The sequence below is a fragment of the Delphinapterus leucas genome, chromosome 7, assembly GCF_059928025.1.
Source record: "Delphinapterus leucas isolate spDelLeu-1000000601 "Yukka" chromosome 7, BTC_Dleu_Yukka2, whole genome shotgun sequence".
NCBI lineage: Eukaryota > Metazoa > Chordata > Mammalia > Artiodactyla > Monodontidae > Delphinapterus > Delphinapterus leucas.
This window is the reverse complement of record NC_143135.1, coordinates 204413-217217: the sequence shown is the minus strand read 5'-3', so window position 1 is coordinate 217217 and position 12805 is coordinate 204413. Positions and strand designations below refer to the sequence as shown.

Sequence of the window (12805 nt, the reverse complement as noted above, 5' to 3'; positions counted from 1 at the left end):
AAAAGAAGCTAAGGGTCATTGGAGATGCGACCTGCACCCCACCTGGGACTCGTGAGGGTCTGAGTCAGCATCCCGGGAACATGGCCGCGGTCGGGTCTGTGGGTCGCCTCACCCCCAAGTGGGCTATCGAGCGAGTGTGGGACACGCTGAGCAGGAGTGGCCCAGCCCCCGTCAGCCCCTGCGACCTGGGACAATTTGAGTGTGGCTGAGGGTAGGATTATCTCGAGGGAAGCTATTGGCAGGGGGCCCCCATGCACCCTGTGTGTCCTTGCTGAACGGCTGGATTGCAGGGCTGACTGTCTGAGACCGAGTGCTTTCTGTCGCCATGACAACCGCCACTAGGCAAGTCAAGGGGACCCAGGGGGACCACCATCGACTGCCCACTCCTGTGGGGAGGGACTTCTGTGTCTGCTGCTTGCCCCAGGGCTCCAAGTCCCTCAACTGTGATACGACCCACTCTGCATGCAGCCCATCACATCACCCTGGAACACAGGGCAGGGACCTGGTGCTGCCGTGTGAGGCCTGTGTGCTGTGATCCCGAGTCCTGCCGGCTCCTGTCAGCACCTGTGGAGTGGTGAGCGGTTTGTTCTTGGCATCCTCTATGAGCCTGCAGTTCTACCACCTCCCCTGCAGGGGCTGCTTAGTCCCTGCATGGGAGGCCAGACCACTCACCCAACACTGGACCAGCACAACGCAGGCCTCACCACTGCCCGGTGGCTGTCCTCCTGAGTCACCTCCCAACACACATCCAGATCTGGCGTCTGACCACTTCTCTGGATTCGCGTCACTGGAGGGACTACAGCCCTTCTGTGCCCCAGGGCCCTTGCATGGCTGTCTCCTCTGGCCAGAATGTCCTTGTCCCTTAGGGAATTTCCTCCTTGGCTCTCACTGACCTTGCCCTCACTCCCTCGCGTCTCATCCCATTTTGTACGTCACACTGCTTCATGAGCTTCTTAGCCCTTACCAAATCCTGAAATTATCCTGCTTACTTTTTTTTTTTAATTAAAAAGATTGAGGTAGAGGGAATCCCCTGGCGGTCCAGTGGTTAGGACTCCGCGCTTTCACTGCGGAGCGCCGGGGTTCAAGCCCCAGTCCGGGAACTAAGATCCCGCAAGCGCAAGCGGCGCGGTGGGTGGGAGTAGTGGGGGAAATTGAGATACAGTTGATGTATATCCTGCTTTAAGCTCCATGAGGGTAGGGCCTGGTCCTTCCTCCCGGTGGGTCCCCAGCGCATTGGCGGGGGAGGGCGTCCATCCTCCCTGGCCGGCTCCCTGGGGGAAATCAGCAGTCCCCTCCCGCAGACCCTGGCCCTGACCCACGGCAGCAGGGCTCGGCCAGCCACTGTTCCGCCGGCCGTGTCTGCCGGTCGGAATCCATCTGCGATGGGTCAGCAGCCGCGGGCTGAAACAAGGCCCCGCACCCGGGTCCCGCGAGTCCCCTCTGCCTCCTCTCCCGGCGGCCGCCCCCACCCCCACCTTTCGCTGTCCCTGCAGCCGCGTTCTGTCCCCGCGGCCACCAGGTGGCGCCGCAGGCCCACGCACGGCCGGAGGGCTCGGCGCAGGGCCGCTGGGCGCCTCTCTCCGGGAGCCTGTGGGGCCGGGGTAGGAGGTGAGGGTCTGCGCCTGGCGAGCGGCCGAGGGGGCCAGAGTCGTCCGGACGGCTCGGGTGGTGTCTTCGGAGGGGGCGACACGTTCCCTGGTGCGCCCCGGGGGCCGCCTGCGGGACTGTGGTTGTCGAGAGGGTCCCTGGGGGAGCCCCGTGACCCTCGACCCCTCCAGGCCTCGGTAAGAGGCGGAGAATCCAAGGGAGGGGGGCTGGCCGCGGAGGCGGGGACTGCGGCGAGGCGAGCGGGGCGGGGGGAAGGGGGGGAGACGGGGACCGGGGGTGGGGGCGCAGGGACTGGGGCGGGGACCCCGGGGCGTGCGGGGCGATGGCCTGGTTGCAGCCTTCGAGCCTCCCCTTTCCCCGAAGTGACGGGGCGCGCGGGGGGCGGGGGAGCGCGGGAGGCCTGGAGGCAGGGGCTGCGGCCGGAAGCGGGAGGGGCGCGGGCACTGGGGACAGATGGGCCCTGCGGTCGTCAGAGCTTTGTGTCCGAGAAATGGTGAAAGTAGAGAGACACGTGGGTGGGTTTGTGGGAGCGCTCCGCTCTGCGCAGAGACCCTGCTGAGGAAGGGGGCGGCGGGGAGAGGGAGCATCGCCTCTGCTGAAGCTTGTGACGCTTCTGGGACAGAGCCCAGATTAGAAAAGCGGCCACGGCTGGGGCCCTGACATTTCCTCTCAGGTCTGAGCCTTGGGGATGAGACCGCCCCAACCTCCCCGGTGGGACGGCAGCCCCTCCAGCTTGCCCGGAACCTTAGATCCCGAGCCTGCAGGCCAGCCGCAGACTTGCCTGCGGAGTGAGGATTCGGGGGACCCTGACTCCCTAGAGCAGGGGCTAGCTGGTGAGGGGAGCGGGGAGGTGGGGCGTGGGGGGGATGTCGTCCTTGGGGCAAAGGTGGTGCCGGTGTGGTGTAGATGCGTCTGGTTCCCTCTGCCCAGGCCTCCTCTCCGGTCTCCAGACCCCCTGTGGGGGACACCTGGAAATTGTTATGAGAAGGGAAGTGTCCTTTCTCTCTGACCCAGGGTCCATGTACGCTAAAACTGTGGTGGGTTCACTTGTCAGCTTGCAAGGTGGGTGAAAAATCAGACCCTTCAATTCTTCACAGAAGAACCCTCCAACCCTGGGTTTTACTGCAATCTCCCCCTCCCCCCAAGCCACCCCTACCCCCCCCCCCCCGCAGGCCCCGGCCTTTGTTCTCTTAACCAATTAGACCTGAGGCTAAGCCCGCCACCAGGCTGCCCCTGCTCAGAAGCCTCATCCATCAGGGCGGGGGCCAGGCCTCCCTGCAAACAGCAGCCTTGTGGGTACCCTCCTGGGGCTGCTGGTGGCCAGGGGCTTTTGCCTCCTTAATACCCTACATCAGATTAACTCCACGTTGTATTCTGGCCCCAGTTCCCATTGCACCTACTTTCCACCCCAGATTACCCTTAACCCCATTAAGTGCAGCAGAAATTACACTTTCAGGTCAACGGCAGCATAGAGGCTCTGACGCTGTGACAGCCCAAATTTGGGTATAAATCTTTTCCCAATATCCAGTATTCCAGGAGAAATTACAGTACAAGAATTAACCCTTTCCCGAAGTAATATAAGCCTCAAAGAAATTGAACTAAAATTCTTAAGTTCAAGTCCAAACAAGCTCCAGTACTAGGAAGGAAAACAATCTCAAACAAATCAGTTGGGCTTCCCTGGTGGCGCAGAGGTTGAGAGCCGCCTGCTGATGCACGGGACGCGGGTTCGTGCCCTGGTCCGGGAGGATCCTACATGCCACGGAGCGGCTGGGCCCGTGAGCCATGGCCGCTGAGTCTGCGGCGTCTGGAGCCTGTGCTCCGCAACGGGAGAGGCCACAGCAGTGAGAGGCCCGCGTACTGCAAAAACAAAAAAAACAAAAAACAAATCAGTTCTGTGTTGCAGTTTCTGAGAAACAGGTCACGTGACTTCCCGCCTCCTCTGGGCGAGGCTGTGGCCCCGGGGCTGGAGGCTGGCAGTCAGGAAGGCGGGATGGATTCCAGACACAGGAGCCCGCATGAGTTAGCAGTTTCCTGGCAGCAGGAGCTCACAGTCTAGGCTTTTCTTTGACAGTCAAAAGGCTGCTTTGTTGTGTCTAGTGGGAGACTTTCCCTTCTTCCCTTCTAGGGTCTTTGGCTTGTGTAATAATTAAATTGACATAAAACAACTTAGCAGCAGAAAAACAAATTTTGTGCATACAGGAGCCCCATGAAAACATGAGACCCAAAGGGCAGCCAGAAAATTGTGGCTTTGGTAACTTCCTGAGCCAAGGAGAGGGGTGGGGTCTGGGGTACAGAGGAAGGCAGGCAGCAGGATGTTGGTGCAGAAAGGCTGCTCTGCAGTGTCTCTTAGCTTGCTTCCTGGTCTCCAGTGTGAATTAGGCAGTTGAGAGGGAGGTAAAGCACTTTTCCTGAATCTGCTGGACTCTGATTGCCTTTAAAGCTCTTCAGGAGACCACCCAAGGCCAGATTAAAGGAGCGCAGGCCCTGCACACACCCTGATCCTTCTCAGCAACCCTGCCCTTGAACCATTGCTATAAAACTCCTCACCAAATCCTCCCCGGCTGGAAAACAGTTCTGAGGGCATGAGCCCACTGTGTCCCTCTACCTGGCAAAGCAATAAAGCTATTCTCTTCTACTTCACCCAAAACTCGGACTCTGGGATTCGATTTGGCACTGGTGCACAGAGGCTGAGTTTTCAGCATCGATATTTTGGGGTGGCAAAACCTGCTCCCCTTAAGTTTAAAGAAGAAAATCCTTCTGGGGGTCTTCTGTGGCTTTGCCTGTCCGAGGCCTGGAGTTGGCAGGGTGAGGGGCCAGGATGTCCCCTGAGCACCTACTGTCCCACCTTCCTCTCCCTGCCTGGGGTTTTGTCAGCCACCTAGGGTTAAATCAACACACCCAGAGTCTCTCTCCTTTAAAAAGGCCCAAGAGGGGCTTCCCTGGTGGCGCAGTGGTTGGGAGTCTGCCTGCCGATGCAGGGGACACGGGTTTGTGCCCCGGTCTGGGAAGATCCCACATGCCGCGCAGTGGCTGGGCCCGTGAGCCATGGCCGCTGAGCCTGTGCGTCCGGAGCCTGTGCTCCGCAACGGGAGAGGCCACAACAGTGAGAGGCCCGCGTACCGCAAAAAAAAAAAAAAAAAAAAGAAAAAAAAAGGCCCAAGAGTTACTAGGTTGAATATGATTTTCACATCACCAGATCTACAACCACACAATTTAGAACACGGTTCTCTCCACTTCGCAGAGATTTTCCAGGAAGAACCCAGGACTCTCCAGCAGCAGAGACTGGGGGTGTTTGAGGGAAAAAGGAGAGACCGTGGAGGAGACCGTCTGGTCAGTGGTCACTTCAAGTGGCAAAACAGCTCAGGCTGTTGCTCCCTGCCCCTCCTGCACTGTGAGAGGCTGGGCGCCAGGAGTCGTGCCCCTGCCTGGACCCCAGGCTTTGGTGAGGAGGCCCAGTGGGCAGAAGGGCTGGGACTGTCACTGCCTCACCCTCCCGTCCCCAGGATCCCCAGGAAATAGGAGCAGCTCCCCCATAGCAGGAAGTGGAGACTTGCAAGAAAAACAGTCAGTTGACGGACGCAGCATCTGACCGAGTCATCGTGCCAGATGGACCCGGAATGCTGAGAAGTGTGGCTAACATAATCCCCATAATCAGGTCTGGGCGGTGCTGGGGCAGCAGAGACGGACCTCAGGAATGGAACAGGACTAGGCCAGCACAGAGGGAAGCTCGTGCATGGGGTACAGATGGACTGAACTCTGAAACCACACTAACACTGGAAGAAAACAGGGGTGAATCCCTCTTCGATCTCAGGGTGAAGGAAGTCCTTCTAACTGGTAAAGGGAAAAGCACAGGCCCAAAACGGGGTCATTTGTGCTAAAGTCCACGATACCAAACCTAGCCTTCTACCCGACCTAACTGCATTTCAGCCTTCCCCAGAAATGCGATCTTAATCAACCAGCCTGGAGCTTCCTGGTCGGCACCGAGGAGGTGATCTGCCCCTGGGGATTTCTCTGCGCCCCGGGAGGATGAGGGAGCAGCTTGCCGTCCCGCCTCCCCCCACTCCCCAGGAGGAGATGTCCTGGCCCTACCCTCCTCCTTCCTATAAAGCCTTCCATTTTGTACTGCTCCTCTGAGCGCCCTGATACTTGCTGGATGAGATGCTGCCAATTCATGAATCACCAAAGAAAGCCAGTTAGAGGTTCAGATTTGCTCAGTCGAACTTTGTTTTTTACATAACCAGACAAGAACAAAAGGTGAATAAATTTGACTACATAAACAGTTTTTAAAGTTGTGTGACAAAAATGCCATATACAAAGTACGAACAACTGACAAACTGGGAGAAAATATTCAGAACATACACCCAGAAAAGGGGCTAATAACCCTAATATGTCAAGAAGTCTTAAAAAGCTGAATAGCGAAAATGGAGAAAATACGCGAGCAGAAAATTTATATTAAAAAAAACACCCTAAACATATGAAAAAACATAGAAATCACTCATCATTAGAGAAATGCAATTAATATAAGACTGAGGTCCTACTTCTCACCTATCAAAGTGGCAAGAAATTTAAAATTATGACCCAATCTTTTGTTGAAGCTGCAGGGAAACCAGCACACTCATATATCACTGGGGGGGGACCACAAATGGTAAATCCTGAAGAGAAATTGGGTGAGACCTGACAAAAATATATATGCACTTAGCCTTCACCAAGCAACCCTTGTTTTCAGGAATCTACCCTGAAGATGCACTTCAAACAATGGGAAATAGATATGCAAAGGGGATTCATTGCAGCAATGTTTATAAAATGTGAAATACGTATGCACAAGGGGATTCACTGCAACATTGTTTAATCACAAAACATTAGGAGCAGCTTAAATGTCCACACTTAAGAGAGCGGTAGGATAAATAGGTACGTCCAGACTGGCGCGCAGGCCCTGAAGGAGGAGAAGGAGGGTCACTCTAAATGGAGTGGCTCCCAGGCCGTATACCGTGAAGCGAAAAAGGACAGCAGATCACCTATAGTGCCCCCTTTCTTTTAAGAAGGAAGATGATATGCATCTGCTCATTTGTGGAAAAAGACACAGGAAGCGTAAACCAGAAACTGAAGAGACTGGTTACCTACTAGGTGGGTGAGGAAGGGACGGACAGGGTGGTGTGGACCCCACTGAGTACATCTTTTTATGGAAATTCAACTGCTGGAACCAAAGCAATGCTTCACATACCCCAAAAGTAAACAGGCAGTTTGGACCAATAAGCACTGGGGAGCATCCACAATGGGATCTGAGCCTCAGAGGTGAGTCTAGTGCAGATGGAGGAACTCCACCAAGGACAAGGCTGGGAAAACCCAGCCAAGTTGAGTGGTAACAGGAACTTGACAGGAAGCCGAAAGGCTAACGACAAAAAGGGCTGCCGGGTGAACACGTGGTAACAGGACTTCCCTCAGGGCTGTGGTCTAGGACTTCTGGAACTATTTTATCTGTACACGAGAACTGAGCAAATACGTAAATCTTTGTAGATGAGATCTGATCTTCTTGCTGTTGGAGAAAGAAGTTATGAGAAGGGAAGGGAGAAGGCTTGCCAGAGCCCTGCAAGGTGGGGTGGGTGTCCCGCGGTCTGTGTAAACTAGTGGTCTGTAACCTACACACAGAAAGACACAGAGAAAAGGACCTAATTGCCGTTTCAACCTTCCTCAGAAATGTGACATTTAACCAGCCAACCTGGAATTCCTGGCCAGCACTAGGAGGAGGTTTGCTGATAGACCCTCTTCCGTTCTCCTAAGAGGGCAACGTTACCTAAAAAATGCACTCTTTGCTAATAATTTCCTTTTTCTTGTTCCCTTTCTGCAGCTATAATGAAGTTCCTTTCTATTGCTGGATGGGATGTGGCCTGATTCATGAATCGCTTAATAAAGCCAATTAGATTCTCAAATTTACCCAGCTGAATTTTTGTTATTTAACAGATTTGGTGGCAGTGGTGGGATCAAAGGAAATTTCCAGCAGCTTTGGTGACAAGGAGAAAGGCAGTCACTGTACTGTGAGCCCCTTTTTGAGTTCACTGTCTTCCAGGGGCCGTGGGTACATCCCCTCTCAGTTCTGAGCTCTGCTCTCTGTGTCAAGCCCCCAGTCTAATTGGCCTACGGGGCAGGACGGCTCATGCTGGCAGCCGGTTCTTTTTTTTAAGATTTTTTTGATGTGGACCATTTTTAAAGTCTTTAGTGAATTTGTTACAACGTTGCTTCTATTTTCTGTTTCGGTTTTTTGGTCCTGAGGCATGTGGGATCTTAGCTCCCAAACCGGAGATTGAACCTGCACCCCCTACATTGCAAGGTGAAGTCTTAACCACTGCACCACCAGGGAAGTCCCCTGGCAGCCGGTTCTGCCCAGAGCTAAGCCCCTGGGCTTTCAGACTCCACGTCCCAGGTTTTCGTGTGGAACAGCCCCCGTGTGGAGCCCCCAGTCTGCAGGGCCCCTCACTGGGGTCTGCGGGTCCGGCCCTCTCCCCAGGCCAGCGTTCCCTGGGCAGTTGCACGGGTGCGTGCAGGGCCTTCTCTTGGCCAGGACGCAGCCACAGCCCTCAGTTGCTGCTCATGTGTTAAGCTGCACACACTTACTTGTCTTCTTTTGTGTAGATAAAAGCTACTGCTAATGGGGGTCTCAGAGGCCAAAAAGCTGCAAACCTTGGTGAACACGAGTTGAACTCTTAAATACTGTTAGTGCACTTGTTATCAGACCCAAGGACCTGCATGTTAGGATAAGTTGGTTACAGGACGGGCTCCATCAACTCAGGGTCACCTGCCAACCTCAAGAAAACTTCCCAGCAGCAAGGTCACCGCGTCACATGCACTGTGCCCAGCCCAGCGGCACATCCCTTTGAGGTACTTGTTTGACTCCAAGAAACCTGAAGCCTCAGGTCACGGGATCCTTGGACTCTGAACTGTCAGGTGCCCGGCCTTCCCAAACACCTGCTGATTTTTTTTTTTTTTTTTTTGCGGTACGCGGGCCTCTCACCGTTGTGGCCTCTCCCGCTGCGGAGCACAGGCTCCGGACGCGCAGGCTCAGCGGCCATGGCTCACGGGCCCAGCCGCTCCGTGGCATGTGGGATCTTCCCGGACCGGGACACAAACCCGTGTCCCCTGCATCGGCAGGCGGACTCTCAACCACTGCGCTACCAGGGAAGCCCACACCCGCTGATTTTATGTCTAATAACTATGGGCCCAGAAGCTATAAATATCGACAAAAATGGCAAAATCTTACTAAAAGCAACCTAGAATTACAGTGGCCATCATGGGGAACATTCCAGTTAGATAAAATCATTCATTTAAGAGGTGCGCTTCAGAGCAAGTGTTCCCAAGCCCCACAAACAGGTGGACACCTATTTTAATTTGTGTACAGAAGCCTCCAAAAGTCTTCAAGACTCTAAAATAGCTTCATTAAAAGCCTTGTTACAGAAGGTTAATGAAAAATTAAAGACACAAGAGGTACCTGGAACGGTGACAGGACTGACGTGCCCCTCCCCCTTCCCCTCCCCCCTTCACCTGGGCACTTACATTGTGCTAATCCTCTGTCTGGACAGACTTTCCACTCAGACGAGACTCTGACACAGGTACCTTTTAGAATAAAGCCGCCCGAGGTTGCAGGTTTCCCTGCTCAGATAGCGTTCACTCTTTGCTCAAAGACCAAACCGAGGGCCAGAGTTTAAAAATTTCCTAAACCAGGGAGGATCCCCCAAAGTTTTATGGGTTTAGAGTCCTTATTGAAGCCTCCAACCCCAGCTGCCAGATCTTTATCAGCTTGTGCATGAGTTGGTAGGACCCTAGGGACACCCCAAACTGGATTCGGGAAGCAGGATGGTGTAGTCCCGAGGATGACATTCGAGGTCTGTGGTCCTCTAATGGACCAGGCAAAGCTCACGCAGTAGCAGCTGGAAGATCTTCCCGCGGCATCGCAGCTGCTGCTCAATAAGCGAGGACGCCCAGCCTGCTCTGTTTGCCCTGTGTGTAAGCGGATTATCCCAGGAGATTAGAGGGTTGATAAAAAGGCAGAAAATAGGATGCGGGAGGCCACCCGTCTGACGGAACTCGTAACTGGGGCTGAGCACTTTGAAAGACTTTGGATCGAGGTCATAAACAAAGGTCCTTCAAACTGATGGCCTCATGGCTACAACAGCTCCAAGGCCAGAAGCTGAAAATAATGCCCGGCCCTCACAGCACACCCTTGGGGTCCACCATCAAAACGATGGCCCAAGATTGATATGATGTTCCATTTGTAATCACTGAAAAAGACTGTCCTCAAAGGTCCTATGCAAATTCATCGATATCCACTCAACTGACCCAATGTGGGGGGGCCCCTCCCAGGACTGACAGGGTCGCAAGGGACCCTCCAGTAAGCTGCTACCGGGAAAATACCCTTAGACAGCCAAGGGGAAACTACAGTGAAAATTAACGGGAAACCTTGACCAATTCTGGTAGATACTGGGGCTGCCCTTTCTACTTTAAGCCCTACCCTCACAGGACAACAAACCCCTCAGAGTGAAAACAAGTTTCCATAGTGAGGTATCGGGGTCAGAGAGAGATTCTACCTCAACTGGTACACATGCCTCTGGGACCTTTTACTGAAAACATCCCTTTTTGCTATGGGACACAGCGCCAGTCAGCCTATTGGGCAGAGGCCTCGTTTCTAAATGGAAAGGGCTGGTTGGCCTGCAGTGGAGGCCTCACCTTAGAGTTTCCTGACCAACCTGAGCCTCATCTTTTATGGCCTTCACACTCTGTCCTTGATGCAGAAGAGGACGAAGTTCAACAAAGTTCCCCTGATCTGCAGGCTACCTCTAATACGGACACTGGGGGAATAAAAAGGGCTGAACCTATAAAAATCTAGAGACGTAACCAAACCTCTCCTCCAATGACCTTACTGTCCATATGAGGCCTCACACCTAGTAGAAGACTTAACCGCCAGGGGCTTCCGTACCAGGCCCTGTAGCTGCCAGTCTGGAAGCCTGACCAATGGGGATGGTGGTTTGCCTGGGGTCTGAGCGCTATTGACGTCAGTGACGCCCCGCCTCCCAGTTGTTCGGAGCCTGAACACCTGCTGCTGCGTGTTCTGCGGATTCAGCATGGCTCCACTGCTGTGGGCCTCTGGTCAGCCTTCTTCCGCATCCCTCAGACCCCAAAGGCCAATACCTGCTTGCCTTTGCTTGGAACAGTCAGTCAGCAATGGGCCTGGGCAGTCGTGCCCGAGACGTTCACAGAGGCCCTCCTGGTTTCTCCCAATGGCTCCACCATGATGTCAGCAGCCTCCAGGCCCCTTTAACAATATGCAGGTGACCTGCTGTGCTCAGTTACTGAAGAGCCGTCCATAAAAGACTCCGTGTATTTGCTGTAACAGGTGGCCGGAAAAGGACACAGAGTTGCTAAGGGAGAATTACAATGATCTCTAGACACTGTTCATCACCTCAGTCATCATTTAAGCACTGAGGAATTCAGCTATCTCTGAAAAGAACGAAGCTAATCCAAGTACTTCGTAGACCCACGAGAAAGGGGCAGCCTCGTGAACTTCTAGGCCTGGCTGGATATCGTAGACTGTGGGTTCCTAATTTGTCTCTATTTCCTTCCCTACTTTCTGAGCTTACATTTCAGTCCCCGAGCCCCTTCCCTGGGAAGATGAATGTAAACAGGCCTTTCTAAGACTAAAACGAGTAGTGAGAACCGCCCTCCCTCGGGTACCCAGCTCTCCCAAACCTGTCACTTTATTTGCACAGCAGACGGTGAGCCAGGCCCCGGGAGCCTCAGGCAGAAATGGCTGCAAGCACGGGCCTGCGGCCTCACAGCCTGACTCAGCGCTGGCCCCTCCCCGGCAGCTGCAGATCTGCTGGAAGCAGATTTGACCCTAGGAAATGACGTTTATTTGTAAACTCCTCACGCTGTGCAAAGTCTTAACTCTGAATTAACTCAATATTTCTCGGCAAGGAGACTAACCCCCTATGAGATCCCTCTGCCTCCACCTTCTAATCTGCTTCTTAAATGTTGCCCCATCCTTAATCCTGATTTGTTACTGCTCTGCCTGACGAGGGGACCCCCATGACTGTGGGGTGATGACGTCCCATTTCGTGACACCACGTCCCGGTTCATGAGACACCCCTTTAACCAATCCTGATCTACTTCTGTTTTTTGACGGGCCATACCGTGGAAACCAGAAAGGGGATTTTCAAGGTGGTTATGCTGTCACTACCCTAGATGACCTACTGGAAAGCGGAAACCTCCCACCAGCTGAGTCAGCCAACAGGCAGAGCTTCACGCCCTCACTTGAGCACACCAGCTCTCAGAAGGACAAACTGTCAATGTTTATACTGACAGCCAGTGTGCCCTTGGGGTCGCACATAATTTGGGGGTGTTATGGAAGCAAAGGGATTTTCTTTCATCTTCTGGGACTCCAATAAAAAATGGGCAGAAAGTAAATGACCTTCTTACTGCTATTCTCTTACCTTATGAAGTTGCTGTCATCGAAATTAGGGTTCCCACTGGAAAGACTGACCCTGAGTATCAGGGGATGCCCCAGCTGGTCTCCGCGCAAAGGCAGTAGCTTAACATCTGTGAAGATTGTGGCTCCACGTGGATGAAGTCATTCTGCTTCTGCAAAAAATGGCCCTTTGTTGCCAGACTGTTTTCACCCTGGTATCCTTGTAACATGGCAACAATCTGTTCCTGCATCAGAGAAATTAAGATGGATAAACAATGGCTGTGAATAAGGGAACAGTCAGGGCTGTGGGAAACCCAAGATAGCCTCTTGGTTCTTCCCGGCTCCCTGGCAAACCCCATGTTCAGCTTTTGCATTCCTTCACCCCCACAGTGCATTTAATATGATTCAGATTATAAATAAGCATTGGTGGAGAGGCATCTATACAATGGTGAAGACACTTTACCATCAGTGTCTGACCTGCCACGGGCAGAACCCTGGGAAAACTGTTTTTGTTCCCAGAGGCCTCAAACCTCCTCCCTCTGAACCCTTTGAACACCTGCAGCTGGAATCATTCAACTGCCACTCAGTAGGGTTATCAACGTTCTCGTTATCACTGGTATGGTTTCCTGAAGGGTTGAAGCCCTTCAGGGATGATGCCCTCACGGTGGCAAAGAAACTGTTAGCAGATGTGTCTCTCTACCACTCGGGGTGGACCTTCCGCAGTTTCCGGTGACTGAGGGACTC

At 53.6% G+C, this 12805-nt stretch overlaps 1 long non-coding RNA gene across 1 annotated transcript; it reads right to left on the bottom strand.

Moving 5' to 3' along the window:
- Positions 1-2777: 2777 nt before the first annotated feature.
- LOC111170318 (uncharacterized) lies at positions 2778-12591 on the bottom strand. Its single transcript, XR_004024250.2, has 3 exons — positions 12087-12591; positions 10786-10981; positions 2778-3465 (listed from the first exon to the last, which is right to left on the bottom strand). It is a non-coding gene; the product is annotated as an uncharacterized LOC111170318 (long non-coding RNA).
- Positions 12592-12805: the final 214 nt, after the last annotated feature.